We start from the raw sequence: 18,300 nt of genomic DNA, 5'->3' as shown, positions 1-18,300 counted from the left end.
CAGCTGTTGTAAAACTACAAATCCCATCATTCCCAGTCTGCCTACAGCTATCAGCCTACAGCAGGGCATGATGGGATTTGTAGTTTGCCCATCCCTGCTCTATGTATTCTAGAGCAGAGATGTAAATAGTGAATTTCTACATTTCATTTATCCCTGTTAAATGTGATATGCAGTGTAGGAACATGGGTGGCTACATCTTCACTATGATCGGGAGTGAAAGAACATGGGTGGCCACATCTTTACTACAATTGGGAGTGAAGGAACATGGGTGGCCACATCTTCCACTATAAGGGTATGGCCACACGGCATGGTCGTGATGCGGTCATGATGCAGTTAGGATCCCCGGGTTTTCATTTTCCAAAAGAAGTCAATGGGATAATAGGTTTCTGAGATAGACCTGGCACTTTCAAAGTTGTGATGACTGCACTTGATTAACCGCACAAAAGACAAGTCCTGCTGCTTGCAGCTCCCGAGTACATGGCATATACAGTTGAGTAGCCGCTTGTGGAATATGCTTTACCACTGGTGCTATTATTTGAATTTAATCAGAATGCTAAAGAACCAGGAAAATTCACAGTCCAACAATGGCAAAAAAAAAAACGCACCCTAAATGCATGAATAGGGATGCGGTAACCGACCACATGCATTTCGTAACTGCATAATGATCGCATCACAACCACACCAACATGGATCTTCACCAGGATTTATATTTAGCATTATATGTATACAATTAGGGGTGGAATGTGAACTTAAAGTGGCCCTTGAAAAAAAACTAAAAGTGGCCCCATGTTGTAGGAGTGTCTAAATTGACAGGAGGCGGGGCAAAATAGGAGGGGTCAGCAATACCATAGTTAAAAATACCATATACCACAGTGCAGCACAATATATTGCCCCAAAAGCTTTCCCTCTGTGTTGGCCATCGATAGCTGCCAATTTCTGTTCTCCCCTTCCAGTTGTCTCTGATTAAGATATGGAACAGGGGAAGTGAGATGCCAGCCATAGTTGAATTCAGGAGGACATGTGCGGTCACTGGCTGGGTACATGAGTACCTGATTCTCACAGAATTAAATACCCACTGGCCAATCCACCCCTGTATACAATGTCTGTCATCATGCCATATACACTCACCAACAAGGTGCTGATAGCCTTCTTTAGAAATGTTGGCCCATATTGATAGGATAGCATCTTGCAGTTGATAGAGATTTGAGGGATGCACATCCAGGGCACAAAGCTCCCGTTCCACCAAATCCTAAAGATGCTCTATTGGGTTGAGATCTGGTTACTATGGGGGCCATTTTAGTACAGTGAACTCATTGTCATGTTCAAGAAACCAATTTGAAATGATTCGAGCTTTGTGACATGGTGCATTATCCTGCTGGAAGTAGCCATCAGAGGATGGGTACATGGTGGTCATGAAGGGATGGACATGGTCAGAAACAATGCTCAGGTAGCCCGTGGCATTTTAACGATGCCCAATTTGCACTAAGGGGCCTAAACATCCCCCACACCATTAAACCACCACCACCAGCCTGCACAGTGGTAACAAGGCATGATGGATACATGTTCTCATTCTGTTTACGCCAAATTCGGACTCTACCATTTGAATGTCTCAACAGAAATCGAGACTCATCAGACCAGGCAATATTTTTCCAGTCATCAACAGTCCAATTTTGGTGAGCTCGTGCAAATTGTAGCCTCTTTTTCCTATTTGTAGTGGAGATGAGTGGGACCCGGTGGGGTCTTCTGCTGTTGTAGCCCATCCGCCTCAAGGTTGTGCGGGTTGTGGCTTCACAAATGCTTTGCTGCATACCTCGGTTGTAATGAGTGGTTATTTCAGTCAACGTTGCTCTTCTATCAGCTTGAATCAGTCGGCCCATTCTCCTCTGACCTCTAGCATTTTTGCCCACAGGACTGCCGCATACTGGATGTTTTTCCCTTTTCACATCATTCTTTGTAAACCCTAGAAATGATTGTGCATGAAAATCCCAGTAACTGAGCAGATTGTGAAATACTCAGACCGGCCCGTCTGGCACCACCAACCATGCCACGCTCAAAATTGCTTAAATCACCTTTCTTTCCCATTCTGACATTCAGTTTGGAGTTCAGGAGATTGTCTTGACCAGGAGCACACCCCTAAATGCATTGAAGCAACTGCCATGTGATTGGTTGACTAGATAATTGCATTAATTAGAAATAGAACAGGTGTTCCTAATAATTCTTTAGGTGAGTGTATATGAAAAATAATGTTAAAGCATTCATTTCTAAATATAATTCACCCTAAATTATCTTTTCTGTAGTAATAAGGGGTCCCATCTTTTCAGGGTTGGTCATCAACTTATAGAATGAATTGATGACCAAACCACATCCAATTTTTAGGTTGCAAGTGTAGGAGAAGCTGGCAGAACCACAGAACAGCAGTGCTACATATTAATGGGGTATTCCAGAAGTACAATATTGATGACCTATCCTAAGTATAGCTCATCAATATCAGATCTGTGGGGTCCGACTCAAAGCACCACCAACAATCAGCTGTTTGTAGAGCCCAGGGAACTCTGGTGAGGGCTGCAGCCTCTTCACAGCATACCAAGCACAGCGCCGTACATTGTATGGCTCTGATTGGTATTGCAACCCAGGCCCATTCACTTGTATGGGACTGAGCTGCACATAGGCAACGAGAACGATAAACATCATGTCGCTGGTCTAGGAACACCGCAGCCACTTTAAATAGCTGTTTGGCAGGGATACCAGGAGTCAGACCCCCATCAATCAGATGTTAATGACCTATCCTGGGGATGGTTTATCAGTATTTTACTCCCATACAACCCCTTTAAACAAATAGAACGTACCTTTGCATAATATAATATCATAATAATGTTATCAGAACTAAGGGATGCTTAAAAAGGTTTTCCAGGATTTTTAAAACTCCTCCGGATTGGCCATCAATATGAGATCAGTGGGATATAACACCCCCCCCCCCCCCACTGATCAGCTGTTCATCAGTAGCTCTGTCACCAAAAGCTGGAACTCCCCATTGTGTAGTGGACAGAGCTGGTAACCACAGCGCTGTGCTCCTTGAAGTGAATGGGAGCAGTAGTTCCAGTGCCGATCCTGAGGATAGATTCTGGGCAGCCCTTTTAAATTTAAATAAATTAATTGAACTAATAAACATCATTTGACTAAAAAGGAGAAATTAGATTGAAAAAATCTAAATAGGCAGCACTACTACATCAGGTTCCCCGGATGGGTGCTCTCAGCCTACAGATTCACCCAATCTATAAAGGTAAATAAATTTGTCAAGAAAAATCTGGGCACTCCCTATATCTGGAATTAGTGGTACTTTATTGATCCGACCATAAAATCTTAAAATAATAATTATATGTGTGACAAGTCTGGCCACACTAAAAAGTGATATACAATAAATATACAATACAATTGTGAAGTAAAAACGTAGGTTCTCCAGTAGAACCCGATCTCTGATGATAAGTAGTAGTTTTCGATCCAATTTCCAGAAATATCACATAAATATTTAATAATGTTCTTAGAAATAATCGCATATATTTGCAGTGACAATAAATGTTCGTAATTGATTTCAAATTTGTCTATGCGGTTTGTGCTATATCCATTGACAAATCGAAACTATGTCTTTCAATTGTAGAGTAAAATGGTATTGTTCGATTCGAACTAATAAATCGATTATGCCCCCATCACAAATGCTTAATTTACCTCTATACAGTGTGTCTACTCACGAGCCAGATCGATATGGGCGGAATCCGGTGGACAGTCCGCGGCATCCCGCGTGGTGATTAAACCAGATTCCCCACTACTGCTTACTCACGTGAGTATCGATTTCACCAGAGGTTAGTGGTATACGATTTTACTGAGATATCGAGGGCGTCTCGACTATAGTGTCCTTTATCGTCCGCTTTGGCGAATGTAGTTTTGTCTCACTGGCGCCAGTGGCTTCTTTACGTGTTTCCGGTTCTCCGAATGGCACAGGCTTATGCGATCTGATTACGGTTTTTCCTTTAAGAATATTCGTAGCTGTGAATACCGGTGGTCTTTATGTTGAGCAGGAGGGTCCAAAACCAAACACGTTTCGATGGTCCACTGAGGAAGGGGCCCCTTAGAGCCCCGAAACGCGTTTGGTTTTGGACCCTCCTGCTCAACATAAAGACCACCGGTATTCACAGCTACGAATATTCTTAAAGGAAAAACCGTAATCAGATAGCATAAGCCTGTGCCATTCTGAGAACCGGAAACACGTAAAGAAGCCACTGGCGCCAGTGAGACAAAACTACATTCGCCAAAGCGGAAAGGACACTATAGTCGAGACGCCCTCGATATCTCAGTAAAATCATATACTACTAACCTCTGGTGAAATCGATACTCACGTGAGTAAGCAGTAGTGGGGGATCTGGTTTAATCACCACGCGGGATGCCGCGGACTGTCCACCGGATTCCGCCCATATCGATCTGGCTCGTGAGTAGACACACTGTATAGAGGTAAATTAAGCATTTGTGATGGGGGCATAATCGACTTATTAGTTCGAATCGAACAATACCATTTTACTCTACAATTGAAAGACATAGTTTCGATTTGTCGATGGATATAGCACAAACATTTATTGTCGCTGCAAATATATGCGATTATTTCTAAGAACATTATTAAATATTTATGTGAAATTTCTACATATTGGATTGAAAACTACTACTTATCCTCAGAGATCGGGTTCTACTGGAGAACCTACGTTTTTACTTCACAATTGTATTGTATATTGTATATTTATTGTATATCACTTTTTAGTGTGGCCAGACTTGTCACACATATAATTATTATTTTAAGATTTTATGGTCGGATCAATAAAGTACCACTTACTCCAGATATAGTGAGTGCCCAGCTTTTTCTTGACAAATTTAAAAAGGAGAAATAATTGAGTCTGGAGATAAATGTGATGGAATAAATTTTGTCACTAAAGGCTGTATTACACATAATGCTAATGAGCGTTCGCAAATGCTCGTTCATCATGTAATTCAGATTTTTAAGCATGCTTAAAAATCAAAGCTTGTTGGTGGCAGATCGTGCTGTTCTAATAGTGATCTACCGCGGGCAGCGGTAGCGAGCGAGCAGACGATTGCCGGGAATCACTTGTTGATTTGCCTAATACAGGCTTAACAAGAAGCTTGTTGCTGATATCATTCATTAAGATAGCTTGCTAGTCAATAATTAATGCAAGATCAAGGTCTTACAAATTAATGTTTTGTTAAAATAGAGATATGCACTTCCAGGCAGCACACATAGGAACTTTATAGATATGGGATCTATTTCCTTAAATTATACAGATTATTCTGAGAATAGAAAAAATACACATTGTACTATAACTGTTTCAGAAGCCCATGATGTCATACATAAATGAACACATGTAGAGATAAAGGGTTAAGGAGGTAGTCTGAAATTAAACTGCTCCTCCTCTAGAAACCATTCATGTCCTGGTACAGGATCTGGTAGTGCAACTCAGATGAAATATGCAGAATATCTGTGCATGTATGTTGTCCAAAGAAACATGCTTCAGGTGATTACATAATGTCATTTTTAATTTTGGATATATGTTTATACCTTTAACCAGTTTAAAATGGACCTCTCGTTTATGCTACCCTATGTAATGTATCACAGAGAGAAATGACTTTTCATATAAAACATAACTTTTACTATCATTGGTTAAAATATTACACCATCTAGATATAATCTTAGACTAAGTCAAATACATAGACAAGGCCTTACTTTGGACGTATCCAGGATAGTACAATCCGATATATAAAAAATTACGGCAACTTACAGTTAGATGACTGTGGACCTGGCCAGACGGTGAACGAGAGGTGAAGTCTGGGCCGCGGATAGAGGGGGGGGGGGGGGGGGGAACAAATCCCTAATGCGTCCCTCAATGTACCCCTGCCTACAGGCGGAGCACCCGCCCTGAAAGGGGCGACCCCACCTCTCGGTGGCTAAGCCCTCGCTGTCGCCTACTATTACCCTGCCTGTAAGAATTGAAGATGTTCGTCCCTTCTTAGCAGCTTGTCCCGAAGGCCACCTTGTCACCAGCTTGTCACCGTCTGGCCAGGTCCACAGTCATCTAACTGTAAGTTGCAGTAATTTTTTATATATCGGATTGTACTATCCTGGATACGTCCAAAGTAAGGCCTTGTCTATCTATTTCTCTCTGTGATACATTATATTGATACTTTTCCAACCCTATAAATACTACTGTGATTTGTACCCTATGCAATGGCAGCACATTACAGCTATAGGTCTAAACTACAGCAGACAAAGCAACACAAAAAAATGTTGTTCACTTTGGCTACTAGGAGATCTGAATGTATTCTGGTATATACAGTACAGACCAAAAGTTTGGACACACCTTCTCATTCAAAGAGTTTTCTTTATTTTCATGACTATGAAGGCATCAAAACTATGAATTAACACATGTGGAATTATATACATAACAAACAAGTGTGAAACAACTAAAAATATGTCATATTCTACGTTCTTCAAAGTAGCCACCTTTTGCTTTGATTACTGCTTTGCACACTCTTGGCATTCTCTTGATGAGCTTCAAGAGGTAGTGTCACGGCCATGGCTATGACCGTGACTCTTCAACTGCATGCGATTGTCAGCGGTTTGGTTTTGTTGTCTATCACAGGTGAGGGCAGTGGTATTTGCCTCACCTGTGGTTGCCGCTGACAACGCTTGCTTGTGGCAGCTTTCCTGCTGTGCATGCGGTTGCACCTAGCAACCCCTATGTTAGGTGTGTATGTATTGTGTTCACTGTGTTGTTTGTCTTTGTGCACTCTGTGTAGTGTGTTGTGTGCACTGACACTTTTCCTGCACTGTGGTTGCCCGTGGCAACGTTCGGCTGTCTGTACATGTGGTGGCAGTGTCCCGGCCTCTGGGCTATTCCCCAGAACACGGTTGCCACCCATGTCGTGGCCAGCGGCAACAACCACAGTGGGTTGCTACTCTTGGACACTTTCCCTTTAATGTTGTGTTTTCCCTTCCCGGGTGTTGGAAGGGTTAACTTCCTTCCCAGTGTGTGTGTGTGTCACTGGGCGTGTCCGACTGTGGGGTGTGGCTTCCTGGCCTATATAGCCTCACTGTTAGCATGGCTCTGTGGGTTGTTTCAGCCATGCTTGCTGGAGCAGCCTCCTGTGTTACTATCTGCCAGTGAGAGCCACCCCTGTGGTCATAAAGATATTGTCCTTATGTTTATGTCTGCCGTGTGTTGATGTTGTATGTTATGTACTGTTGGGATCTTTCTATGTGTTTGGTGCAGCTTACGGTTCTGGATTCCTGTTTGCGCAGGGATCCAGTCAGCAAGGCTGTGACAGGTTGGTGGAACTAACAGTTCGCCTGTCATTCCTGTAAGGCTGTATGAGTTCCCCTTTTCCCAACAGCTTGGCCATTGAGACTCCTGCTCCTCCGTGCCTAGGAGGAGTAGGTCGTCTTACCCTGACTCCTAGCGCAGGGACCGGACGGAGGGTGAGTTAGGGATCCGAGGTTCCTGCGCATGGGTCCTCCTACCTTTAAGGTCGGCCCATGCAGTTAGGAGTTAGGGTCAGGGTAGGGACGCTGTAGGAGGTGACCTGCTCCCTATCCTGTTCTCCTGGCCGAATAGGCCTACAGCACATGTCAGCGCACGGCTGAGGATTTTCCCCATCCTCAGCCGTGACAGTATGACCCCAGAGGCTTCTCACGTGTGCACTCCCTCGAAAGAGGGTAAAGCATGCACCGCTATCTGCGGATGGGATGCATGCGCGTTCTCCGGAGGGAGAGCGTTATGGGGGTTTCACCGTTTACGGCGCGGTGAGTGGCATTCCCCGCCATTCCTTGCTCACCGTTGTCCGTGTTGGTGTCCCCTTTTGTTTGTCTTTCCCCTCCCCCCCTCCCATTGTTTTTTGTGCCTCACCAACCTTCCCCTTTTGTTGTTGGGAGGGGCTTTGAGGGGTGGGAGTACCCTTCCCTTGAAAGAGGGTGAAGCACGTACCGCCGTCTGCGGAAGGGGTACATGCGCGCTCTTCGGAGGGAGAGCGTTATGGGGGTTTCGCCGCTGACGGCGCGGTGAGTGGCTTTTTCCCCGCCACTTCCTCACCGTGTTCGTCTGGCGTCCCCTGATATTTTTATCCCCTCACCGTGGTGTTTGTTTGGTGTGCGAGTGTCACACCTTCGGAAGAGGGTGCAGCATGCAGTGCCATCCCCTTGTGGCCTGCATGCGCGTTCTCCGGAGGGAGAGCGTCCCAGGGGGATCACCGTTAACGGTACAGTTGGTGGCTTATTCCCCGCCACCTTACCTTCTGTGTCCGTGTTGGTGATCCCTCGTCCCTCTCCATGTTCCTATCTCTGGTCGTTTGCTGGCAGCACTCCGTAAGTGGTCCGGCTGCGTGCTGGTTAGGAGTGTCTGCTGGCAGCGACTGGAGTGGGGACGTGAGTGGAGAGTCCCCTCGTTCACTCTCAGTGGTTCCATTCCCTGTCGCTGTGTCGGGCTGCAGGCCTCGCTGGACTGGCTGAATGAGTGCTGGGAGAGGATGCAGCTGCCAGCGACTTCCTGGGAACCATGTCCTGAGAGTGGACGTCTCCTTCTCCCATCCCCTTGTGTAAGTTCCTCACCAGTTTCGTTTTTTTTCGATGGGGGGGCTTTGAGGGGTGGGAGTGTCACGGCCATGGCTATGACCGTGACTCTTCAACCGCATGCGATTTTCAGCGGTTTAGTTTTGTTGTCTATCACAGGTGAGGGCAGTGGTATTTGCCTCACCTGTGGTTGCCGCTGACAACGCTTGCTTGTGGCAGCTTTCCTGCTGTGCATGCGGTTGCACCTAGCAACCCCTATGTTAGGTGTGTGTGTATTGTGTTCACTGTGTTGTTTGTCTGTGTGCACTCTGTGTAGTGTGTTGTGTGCACTGACACTTTTCCTGCACTGTGGTTGCCCGTGGCAACGTTTGGCTGTCTGTACATGTGGTGGCAGTGTCCCGGCCTCTGGGCTATTCCCCAGGACACGGTTGCCACCCATGTCGTGGCCAGCGGCAACAACCACAGTGGGTTGCTACTCTTGGACACTTTCCCTTTAATGTTGTGTTTTCCCTTCCCGGGTGTTGGAAGGGTTAACTTCCTTCCCAGTGTGTGTGTGTGTCACTGGGCGTGTCCGACTGTGGGGTGTGGCTTCCTGGCCTATATAGCCTCACAGTTAGCATGGCTCTGTGGGTTGTTTCAGCCATGCTTGCTGGAGCAGCCTCCTGTGTTACTATCTGCCAGTGAGAGCCACCCCTGTGGTCATAAAGATATTGTCCTTATGTTTATGTCTGCTGTGTGTTGATGTTGTATGTTATGTTCTGTTGGGACCTTTCTATGTGTTTGGTGCAGCTTACGGTTCTGGATTCCTATTTGCGCAGGGATCCAGTCAGCAAGGCTGTGACAGGTTGGTGGAACTAATAGTTCGCCTGTCATTCCCGTAAGGCTGTATGAGTTCCCCTTTTCCCAACAGCTTGGCCATTGAGACTCCTGCTCCTCCGTGCCTAGGAGGAGTAGGTCGTCTTACCCTGACTCCTAGCGCAGGGACCGGACGGAGGGTGAGTTAGGGATCCGAGGTTCCTGCGCATGGGTCCTCCTACCTTTAAGGTCGGCCCATGCAGTTAGGAGTTAGGGTCAGGGTAGGGACGCTGTAGGAGGTGACCTGCTCCCTATCCTGTTCTCCTGGCCGAGTAGGCCTACAGCACATGGCAGCGCACGGCTGAGGATTTCCCCCATCCTCAGCCGTGACAGGTAGTCCCCTGAAATGGTCTTCCAACAGTCTTGAAGGAGTTCCCAGAGATGCTTAACACTTGTTGGCCCTTTTGCCTTCACTCTGCGGTCCAGCTCACCCCAAGCCATCTCGATTGGGTTCAGGTCCGGTGACTGTGGAGGCCAGGTCATCTGGCGCAGTACCCCATCACTCTCCTTCATGGTCAAATAGCCCTTACTTTCAAAGTCTTCCCAATTTTTCGGCTGACTGACTGACCTTCATTTCTTAAAGTAATGATGGCCACTCGTTTTTCTTTACTTAGCTGCTTTTTTCTTGCCATAATACAAATTCTAACAGTCTATTCAGTAGGACTATCAGCTGTGTATCCACCTGACTTCTCCTCAACGCAACTGATGGTCCCAACCCCATTTATAAGGCAAGAAATCCCACTTATTAAACCTGACAGGGCACACCTGTGAAGTGAAAACCATTTCAGGGGACTACCTCTTGAAGCTCATCAAGAGAATGCCAAGAGTGTGCAAAACAGTAATCAAAGCAAAAAGTGGCTACTTTGAAGAACCTAGAATATGACATATTTTCAGTTGTTTCACACTTGTAAGACAACATATAAGACAAGCCAATGTGGGCCTAGACAGTTATAAGGTGGCACCAGTATGAATAGAAAGGAACGCTCTCACCCGTTGTAGTCAAGATGGATGGGGCTTCATCAAGAGGGTGCCATGTCAGGATAACGTGGAGTGCGTCTTCCAATTCTTAGTTGTTGCAATTACTGGAAACCATGCAGAAATGATGCCAAAAGTTCCCGACGTGGTTAAGTTCCCGGCGTCTCGATTGCTTGGCAACCAGCCCGCCTCCAGTGTGTGAGTATCCGCCCCTCCTCCTGACCTGCGTGCGCTGTGGTGCGGCAGCTCCGTGCGTTGCGTTCAACGCCTCCCCGCCCTATCACGTGCCTCGTCACGCTGGGCGCGTCTCTACATACGCCGCTCCTAGGGCGGGGCGTGGGGCGGGGCGCTGCCGTGCACCGCGTTCCAGAGCACGTAGGTCTTTGGCTGCATGATTTGGTGTACTCGGCCCCATGTGACCACAGAGGGCGGTCCTGGATTACTGGCGCGCTGCGCTGTGCCTTTTAAAAGCGGCATCACTAAGGTATCTATTTGTTGACAGCCCTGAATTACTTACCCAACGTTTTGGGCCCCACAGGGACCTTGTTATGATATATGCTCTATAACACTATGCTGACATAGCCCACTGGCATGCCGGCACTCTAGGTCCATCTGTGCATACATTTATTGCCCGGTCCCACTGCCCGGTCATTGTTTTTGAGCCTGTTTGGTCCCACTGGCCCATCCCAGTGCTTTTTCTGAGCCACACTGGCCTTATTGACCTAGCTCAGTATCTTTAGCCTAATGGCTTTAATTGTTGCCATTTTTGTTATTTTCCCTTTAACTACAGGCTCGGTTTGCCTGCTACCCTTAAATGCATACTTTCCCTGATGAGTTTTTTGTAATGAAACGTGACACGTCGGGAATCTTTTAGGGTACACTAGGGATACCGGCCTCCACAAGGGACAGGTATCCGGACGGGGTCGCTCCTTGCGGGGCAAGCACTCCGTATAGATAGGCAGGGTATTAATAGCCCCTTTCCTGCACTAGGGTCTCACTAGGGAATTCATTCCCGACCCCTGCCTATTATTGCAGCAATTTCTTTTTTGGCATCATTTCTGCATGGTTTCCAGTAATCGCAACAACTAAGAATTGGAAGACGCACTCCACGGTATCCTGACATGGCACCCTCTTGATGAAGCCCCATCCATCTTGACTACAACGGGTGAGAGCGTTTCTTTCTATTCATACTGGTACCACCTTATAATTGTCTAGGCCCTCATGGGCTTGTCTTATATGTTATTTTGTTTAGTTCCTCTGTGCGCCATTTTTTCTAACTAGAACCAATTAAATGCTAAGTTTTATTCCCTCTGTCCCCTCCTCAGGGGATTAGTTCGTTGCTTTTGACTCCTGGGAGTATTTTGGACAAGCCTTCACTGAGCTTGTACTTATTTCTCAACTATATATTTACTTGTATATAAAGTGCAAGTGCTGCCAAAAATTACAAGGAAAAGGCACTCCGATACAACCTGTATATCACATAAAGGAGGGCCTCATTCATATTTTGGTACAATTGTTCAGGTAGTGGGACTCCTACACTCATAAAGCCTAGGCACTAAGTGAAAGGGCTGCCAAAAATTACAAGGAACCGGCACTACACTACACCCTTTATTACACATAAAGGAGGGCATCATACACAGCCTTGAAAAATTATGATTGATGGCCTGCTGGTGACCCTCAAAAACATTTGGAGCAAGGGCCTGCTGATCTGACCATCTGAAACATTATGGGCGAGTGCCTGCTGCTGCTTTGGTGACTCTAGATAACCTGGGCCCGATCGCACATCCCCGTGACGTCGACAATCCATTCGAATGTCTGCCCTATCAACTTTCAATGTTATTTTCAGCGCGAACAACGGTGACCATGGGTAACGGGGAATCAGGGTTTGATTCCGGAGAGGGAGCCTGAGAAACAGCTACGGCTACAACTTCCAAGCAAGGCAGCATGCGCGCAAATTACCTATTAGGTATAATTAGGTGAGGGCTTGCAGGTGAGCAGACCCTGTAAAAGATTGTAGGTGAGGGCCTGCTGGTGAGCTGACACTCTAAAAAAATTATATGCGAGGGCCTTCAGGCGAACTGACCCTGTAAAACATTATATGTGTGGGCCTGCTGGTGAGCTGACCTTGTAAAACATTGTAGGTGTGGGCCTGCTGGTGAGCTGACCCTCTAAAAAATTATATGCAAGGGCCTGTAGCTGAGCTGACCCTGTAAAACATTATATGCAAAGGGCTTATATGCGAGGGCATTATATGCAACGAATAAGCATGTTGATATGATGGAGGAGGAGGATGAGAAAAGGAAGATTCAACCATATACCCTTGTTTGTGGTGGAAGGGGTGCATGGGAATACAGTGTATTCAGTACATTATAAACAACACATTTAAAGTGCCTTTATGTTTATCAGCTTTCCTCTGGTGGAGTCGAGAAGTCATGGTCAATCCAGGCCTTGTTCATTTTTATAAGAGTCAACCTGTCAGCATTTTCAGTTGACAGCCGGATATGCTTATCTGTTATAATGCCACCAGCAGCACTAAATACCCGCTCAGACAAAACGCTGGCGGCAGGGCAGGCCAGCACCTCCAAGGCGTAGAACGGCAGTTCGTGCCACGTGTCCAGCTTTGACACCCAGTAGTTGTAAGGCACTGAGGGATCATTGAGGATGCTGACACGGTCTGCTATGTACTCCTTCACCATCTTTCAAAATTTTTCCCTTCTTGTGACACTAGGCCACGCATCAGGGTGAGGGTGCTGGCGGGGTGTCATGAAACAGTCGCAGGCTTTGGAGAGTGTTGCCCTGCCTCTTTTGGAACTGCTGTGTGTTCCCCTTGTCTCCCCTCCTCGGTTGGCCAAGGAAGTACAGACTCTGCCACCAGCGTTGTCGCTGGAAAGGCAGCCTAACATGAAGTCAGCCATGTGTGCCAGAGTACCAACAGGCAAGACTTCACTGTCATCATCAGGAGGATCACTCTCAATCTCCTCATCCTCTTCTGCCCACCCACGCTGAACAGATGGAATTAAACTTCCATGGGTACTACCCTCTGTAGCAGAGGCAACCGTCTCCTGCTCCTCCTCCTCCTCTTCATCTTCCAATTCGCACTGAGAAAATGAACGGAGGGTGTTCTGGCTATCACCCTGTGTAATGTCTTTCCCCATTTCCACCTCTTTCACATGTAAAGCGTCGTCCTTAATTGTGAGCAGCGTGCGTTTGAGTAGACACAGAAGTGTGATGGTTACGCTGATAATAGCGTTATCGCCGCTCACATCTGTTTTGAATCCTCAAAGTTACTTAAAACCTCACAAAGGTCAGACATCCATGCCCACTCCTCGCTTGAGAATAGCGGAAGCTGACTGGAAAGGTGACGACCGTGTTGCAGCTGGTATTCCACTACTGCCCTCTGCTGCTCACAAAGCATGGCCAACATGTGGAACGTCAAGTTACAGCGCGTGCTCACGTCGCACAACAGCCGGTGAGCTGGCAATTTCAAGCGCTGCTGCAGCGTTGCCAGACCGGCTGAAGCTGTCGATGACTTGCGGAAATGTGCACACAAGCGGCGCACCTTCACCAGTAGCTCAGGAAAATTGGGGTAGGTTTTGAGAAACCGCTGAATCACTAAGTTTAAGACGTGGGCAAGGCATGGGATGTGTCTGAGCTTGCCGAGCTCCAAAGCAACTACCAAGTTACGGCCATTATCAGACACAACCATGCCTGGTTCTAGGTTGAGTGGCGAGAACCACAGCTCAGTCTGGTCTCTTATCCCCTGCCACAGCTCTGCGGCGGTGTGCTGTTTGTCCCCTAAGCATATCAGCATCAGCACGGCCTGTTGCCTCTTCCCCACTGCAGTGCTACACTGCTTCCAGCTACCGACTGATGACTGACTGGTGCTGCACGCGGATAATTCGGAGGTGGAAGTGGAGGAGGAGGTGGAGGAGGAGAAGTGGAGGTTGGAACCACTAATGTAGGTGCTGGCAAAAACCCCTGATCGACGTAGGGCCCGCAATCCTTGCCGTCGGTAGCACCTGTGCCATCCCAGGGTACGACTCGCTCCCGGCCTCCACAACATTCACCCAGTGTGCCGTCAGGGAAATGTAGCGTCCCTGGCCGAATGCACTTGTCCATGTGTCCGTGGTTAAGTGGACCTTCCCAGTAACTGCGTTGGTCAAGGCACATGTGATGTTACAGGACACATGTTGGTGTAAGGCGGGCACGGCACACCTTGAAAAATAGTGGCGGCTGGGGACTGGGTAACGCGGGATGGCCGCCGACATCAGGCTGCGGAAGGCCTCAGTGTCCACAAGCCTGAATAGCAACATTTCCACGGCCAGTAATTTGGAAAGCTGCACATTTAGTGCTATGGCCTGTGGGTGGGTGGCTGTGTATTTGCGCTTGCGTTCAAATGCCTGGGGTAAGGACATTTGGACGCTGCGCTAGGACACGGAAGTGGATGTGGTAGCTGGTGGTGCTTGTGAAGTTCCAGGTGCAGGGTGGGAGTCATCCAGGCCTGCGTCTTGGACAGGGAAATGGCCAGCATGTGACATTGGGGAAGAGGAGGCAGTGGTGTGACCCACAGACACAGATTGTGGACCCAGGTGTTCGGTCCACCTATTATGGTGCTTTGATGCCATGTGGCGGATCATGCTGGTGGTGGTGAGGTTACTAGTGTTCACGCCCATGCTCATTTTTGTATGGTACAGGTTGCAAATTACAATTCTTTTGTCATCTGCACTTTCCTCAAAAAGCGCCAGACTGCAGAACACCTACCCCTTGGAAAGGGAGATTTCCACAAGGGGGTGCTCCGTGGAACAGTTGCAGGCCTGTTTGGTGTGGCCCACCTTCTGCCTTTTGCCACCCCACTGCCTCTTCCAGCCTGTTGCGGTGCTGCAGATCCCTCCCCTCTGTACTGCTGTTCTCCCTTGGCCTTCCACCTTCCCAGGTTGGGTCAGTGACTTGATCGTCCAGCACCTCCTCTTCCACTTCCTCACTCTGCTCATACTCCTGACTTGTTGACCTAACCACAACCTCAGTGATTGACAACTGTGTCTCATCCTCTTCCTCAACCTCTTGAGACAGTAATTGCTGTTGAGTTATTGGCAACTGTGTCTCATCATCATCCACCTCATTAAACAGTGATTGCCGTTCCCCACCATCATCTTCTTGTGACTGTGGATGCTCAAGAGTTTGGGAATCAGGGCACAAGCTCTGTCCCTCTTCAAACGTGCTTGGCAAGAGGGCCAAATCAAGGAATGGCAAGGAAAAGAGGTCCTCAGAATATCTGAGTGTGGGATCACTTGTTTGGCCAGACTCTCCATGGTGGGAGGAAGGAGTATCAAGACTGGACTTGGTGGAAGACAGGGTGGTGCTCAGGGCCGGGCCGACACAGAGGCTGGGGAGGCTCCAGCCTCAGGGCACAGGCCAGCTCCCCAGCCTCTGGGCGGCAGGCAGGCCACTGAGTCCTCCCATTAGGCGCGTGACGTCAGTGAGTGAGCGCCGCCCGCCCGCCCGCACTTACTGCTGTTACCGGAGCTAAGACAGAGTAAGGTATCCAAGTAAAGAGATTAGCAATGATTAAAGTTAAAGTTACTGATTTGTTTATAAATGTACTCCTGTGAGCGTCGGGGAGGGGGATCTGTGGATGGCACTGTTTAGGGAAGGGGGATCTGTGGATGGCACTGTTTAGAGGAGGGGAATCTGTGGATGGCACTATTTAGGGGAGGGGGGATCTGTGGATGGCACTATTTAGGGGAGGGGGATCTGTGGATGGCACTATTTAGGGGAGGGGGATCTGTTGATGGCACTATTTAGGGGAGGGGGATCTGTGTATGGCACTGTTTAGGGGAGGGGGATCTGTGGATGGCACTGTTTAGGTGAGGGGGATCTGTGGATGGCACTGTTTAGGGGAGGGGGATCTGTGGATGGCACTATTTAGGGGAGGGGGATCTGTGGATGGCACTATTTAGGGGAGGGGGGATCTGTGGATGGCACTGTTTAGGGGAGGGGGATCTGTGGATGGCACTGCTTAGGGGAGGGGAATCCGTGGATGGCACTGTTTAGGGGAGGGGGATCTGTGGATGGCACTATTTAGGGGAGGGGGATCTGTGGATGGCACTATTTAGGGGAGGGGGATCTGTGGATGGCACTATTTAGGGGAGGGGGATCTGTGGATGGCACTATTTAGGGGAGGGGGATCTGTTGATGGCACTACTTAGGGGAGGGGGGATCTGTGGATGGCACTGTTTAGGGGAGGGGGGATCTGTGGTTGGCACTATTTAGGGGAGGGGGATCTGTTGATGGCACTATTTAGGGGAGGTGGGATCTGTTGATGGCACTGTTTAGGGGAGGGGATCTGTGGATGGCACTGTTTAGGTGAGGGGGATCTGTGGATGGCACTGTTTAGGGGAGGGGGGATCTGTGGATGGCACTATTTAGGGGAGGGGGATCTGTGGATGGCACTATTTAGGGGAGGGGGGATCGGTGGATGGCACTGTTTAGGGGAGGGGGATCTGTGGATGGCACTGCTTAGGGGAGGGGATCTGTGGATGGCACTGTTTAGGTGAGGGGGATCTGTGGATGGCACTGTTTAGGGAGGGGGGATCTGTGGATGGCACTATTTAGGGGAGGGGGATCTGTGGATGGCACTATTTAGGGGAGGGGGGATCGGTGGATGGCACTGTTTAGGGAGGGGGATCTGTGGATGGCACTGCTTAGGGGAGGGGGATCTGTGGATGGTACTATTTAGGGAAGGGGGATCTGTGGATGGCACTATTTAGGGGAGGGGGGATCTGTGGATGGCACTGTTTAGGGGAGGGGGATCTGTGGATGGCACTATTTAGGGGAGGGGGATCTGTGGATGGCACTATTTAGGTGAGGGGGGATCTGTGGATGGCACTGTTTAGGGGAGGGGGATCTGTGGATGGCACTGTTTAGGTGAGGGAGATCTGTGGATGGCACTGTTTAGGGGAGGGGGGATCTGTTGATGGCACTATTTAGGGGAGGGGGGATCACAGATATTTTTTGGATGCGCACACTTTACACTGGAGAGGTGGCACTGGTAATGTCACTGTCCGCAGCAAACACCGTCTATTGAAAAAGTACACTGGATGTCACAGATATATTTTGGGATGCGCACACTTTACACAGGAGATGTGTCACGGATAATTTAACTGTCCGTAGCGGACACCGTCTACGGAAAGAGTACACTGGATGTCACAGATACTTTAGGGATGCGCACACTTTACACTGGAGATGTGGTGCGGATAATTTAACTGTCCGCAGCGGACACCGTATACGGAAAAAGTACACTGGATGTCACTGATATTTTAGGGATGCGCACACTTTACACAGGAGATGTGGCGCGGATAGTTTAACTGTCCGCAGCATCCTATTATACGCTATTTAGCCCAGGATGCGCTAAAAATATATATTGCTGCTGTCGCACACAATAGTCCTTAAGAGGACTTTTGGGTCTCTGAAAAGTTTTTCTAATACAAATCTTCGAATAACACTCCTTACACTGTCTGTACCTTCCTATGCACAGCTCTCCCAAAGACTGAGCAATTTAGTGCAGGTTGACCTACAAACATATATTGCTGCTGTTACACACAATAGTCCTTAAAAGGCCAGCCAATCACTGTAATGCCAGTAGCCAACATGGCTACGACATTACAGGGCGTGCCAGTACCCCCCTGCACATTTATTGGCTGCGTAGCAGCCAAGAAACGTGCGGGGAGGGGAGACTCAAGTATTGCGCTCGAGCACATGTGGTACTCGGCCAGATGTTTGTCACTCGGCCAGATGATCGTCACTAATAGTTAAACTTCCTGTTCTTAGAAAACAGCCACCTTGGGCCATAGACA

The sequence above is a fragment of the Bufo bufo genome, chromosome 1, assembly GCF_905171765.1.
Source record: "Bufo bufo chromosome 1, aBufBuf1.1, whole genome shotgun sequence".
Classification (NCBI taxonomy): Eukaryota; Metazoa; Chordata; class Amphibia; order Anura; family Bufonidae; genus Bufo; species Bufo bufo.
This window is presented reverse-complemented; position numbering follows the sequence as displayed.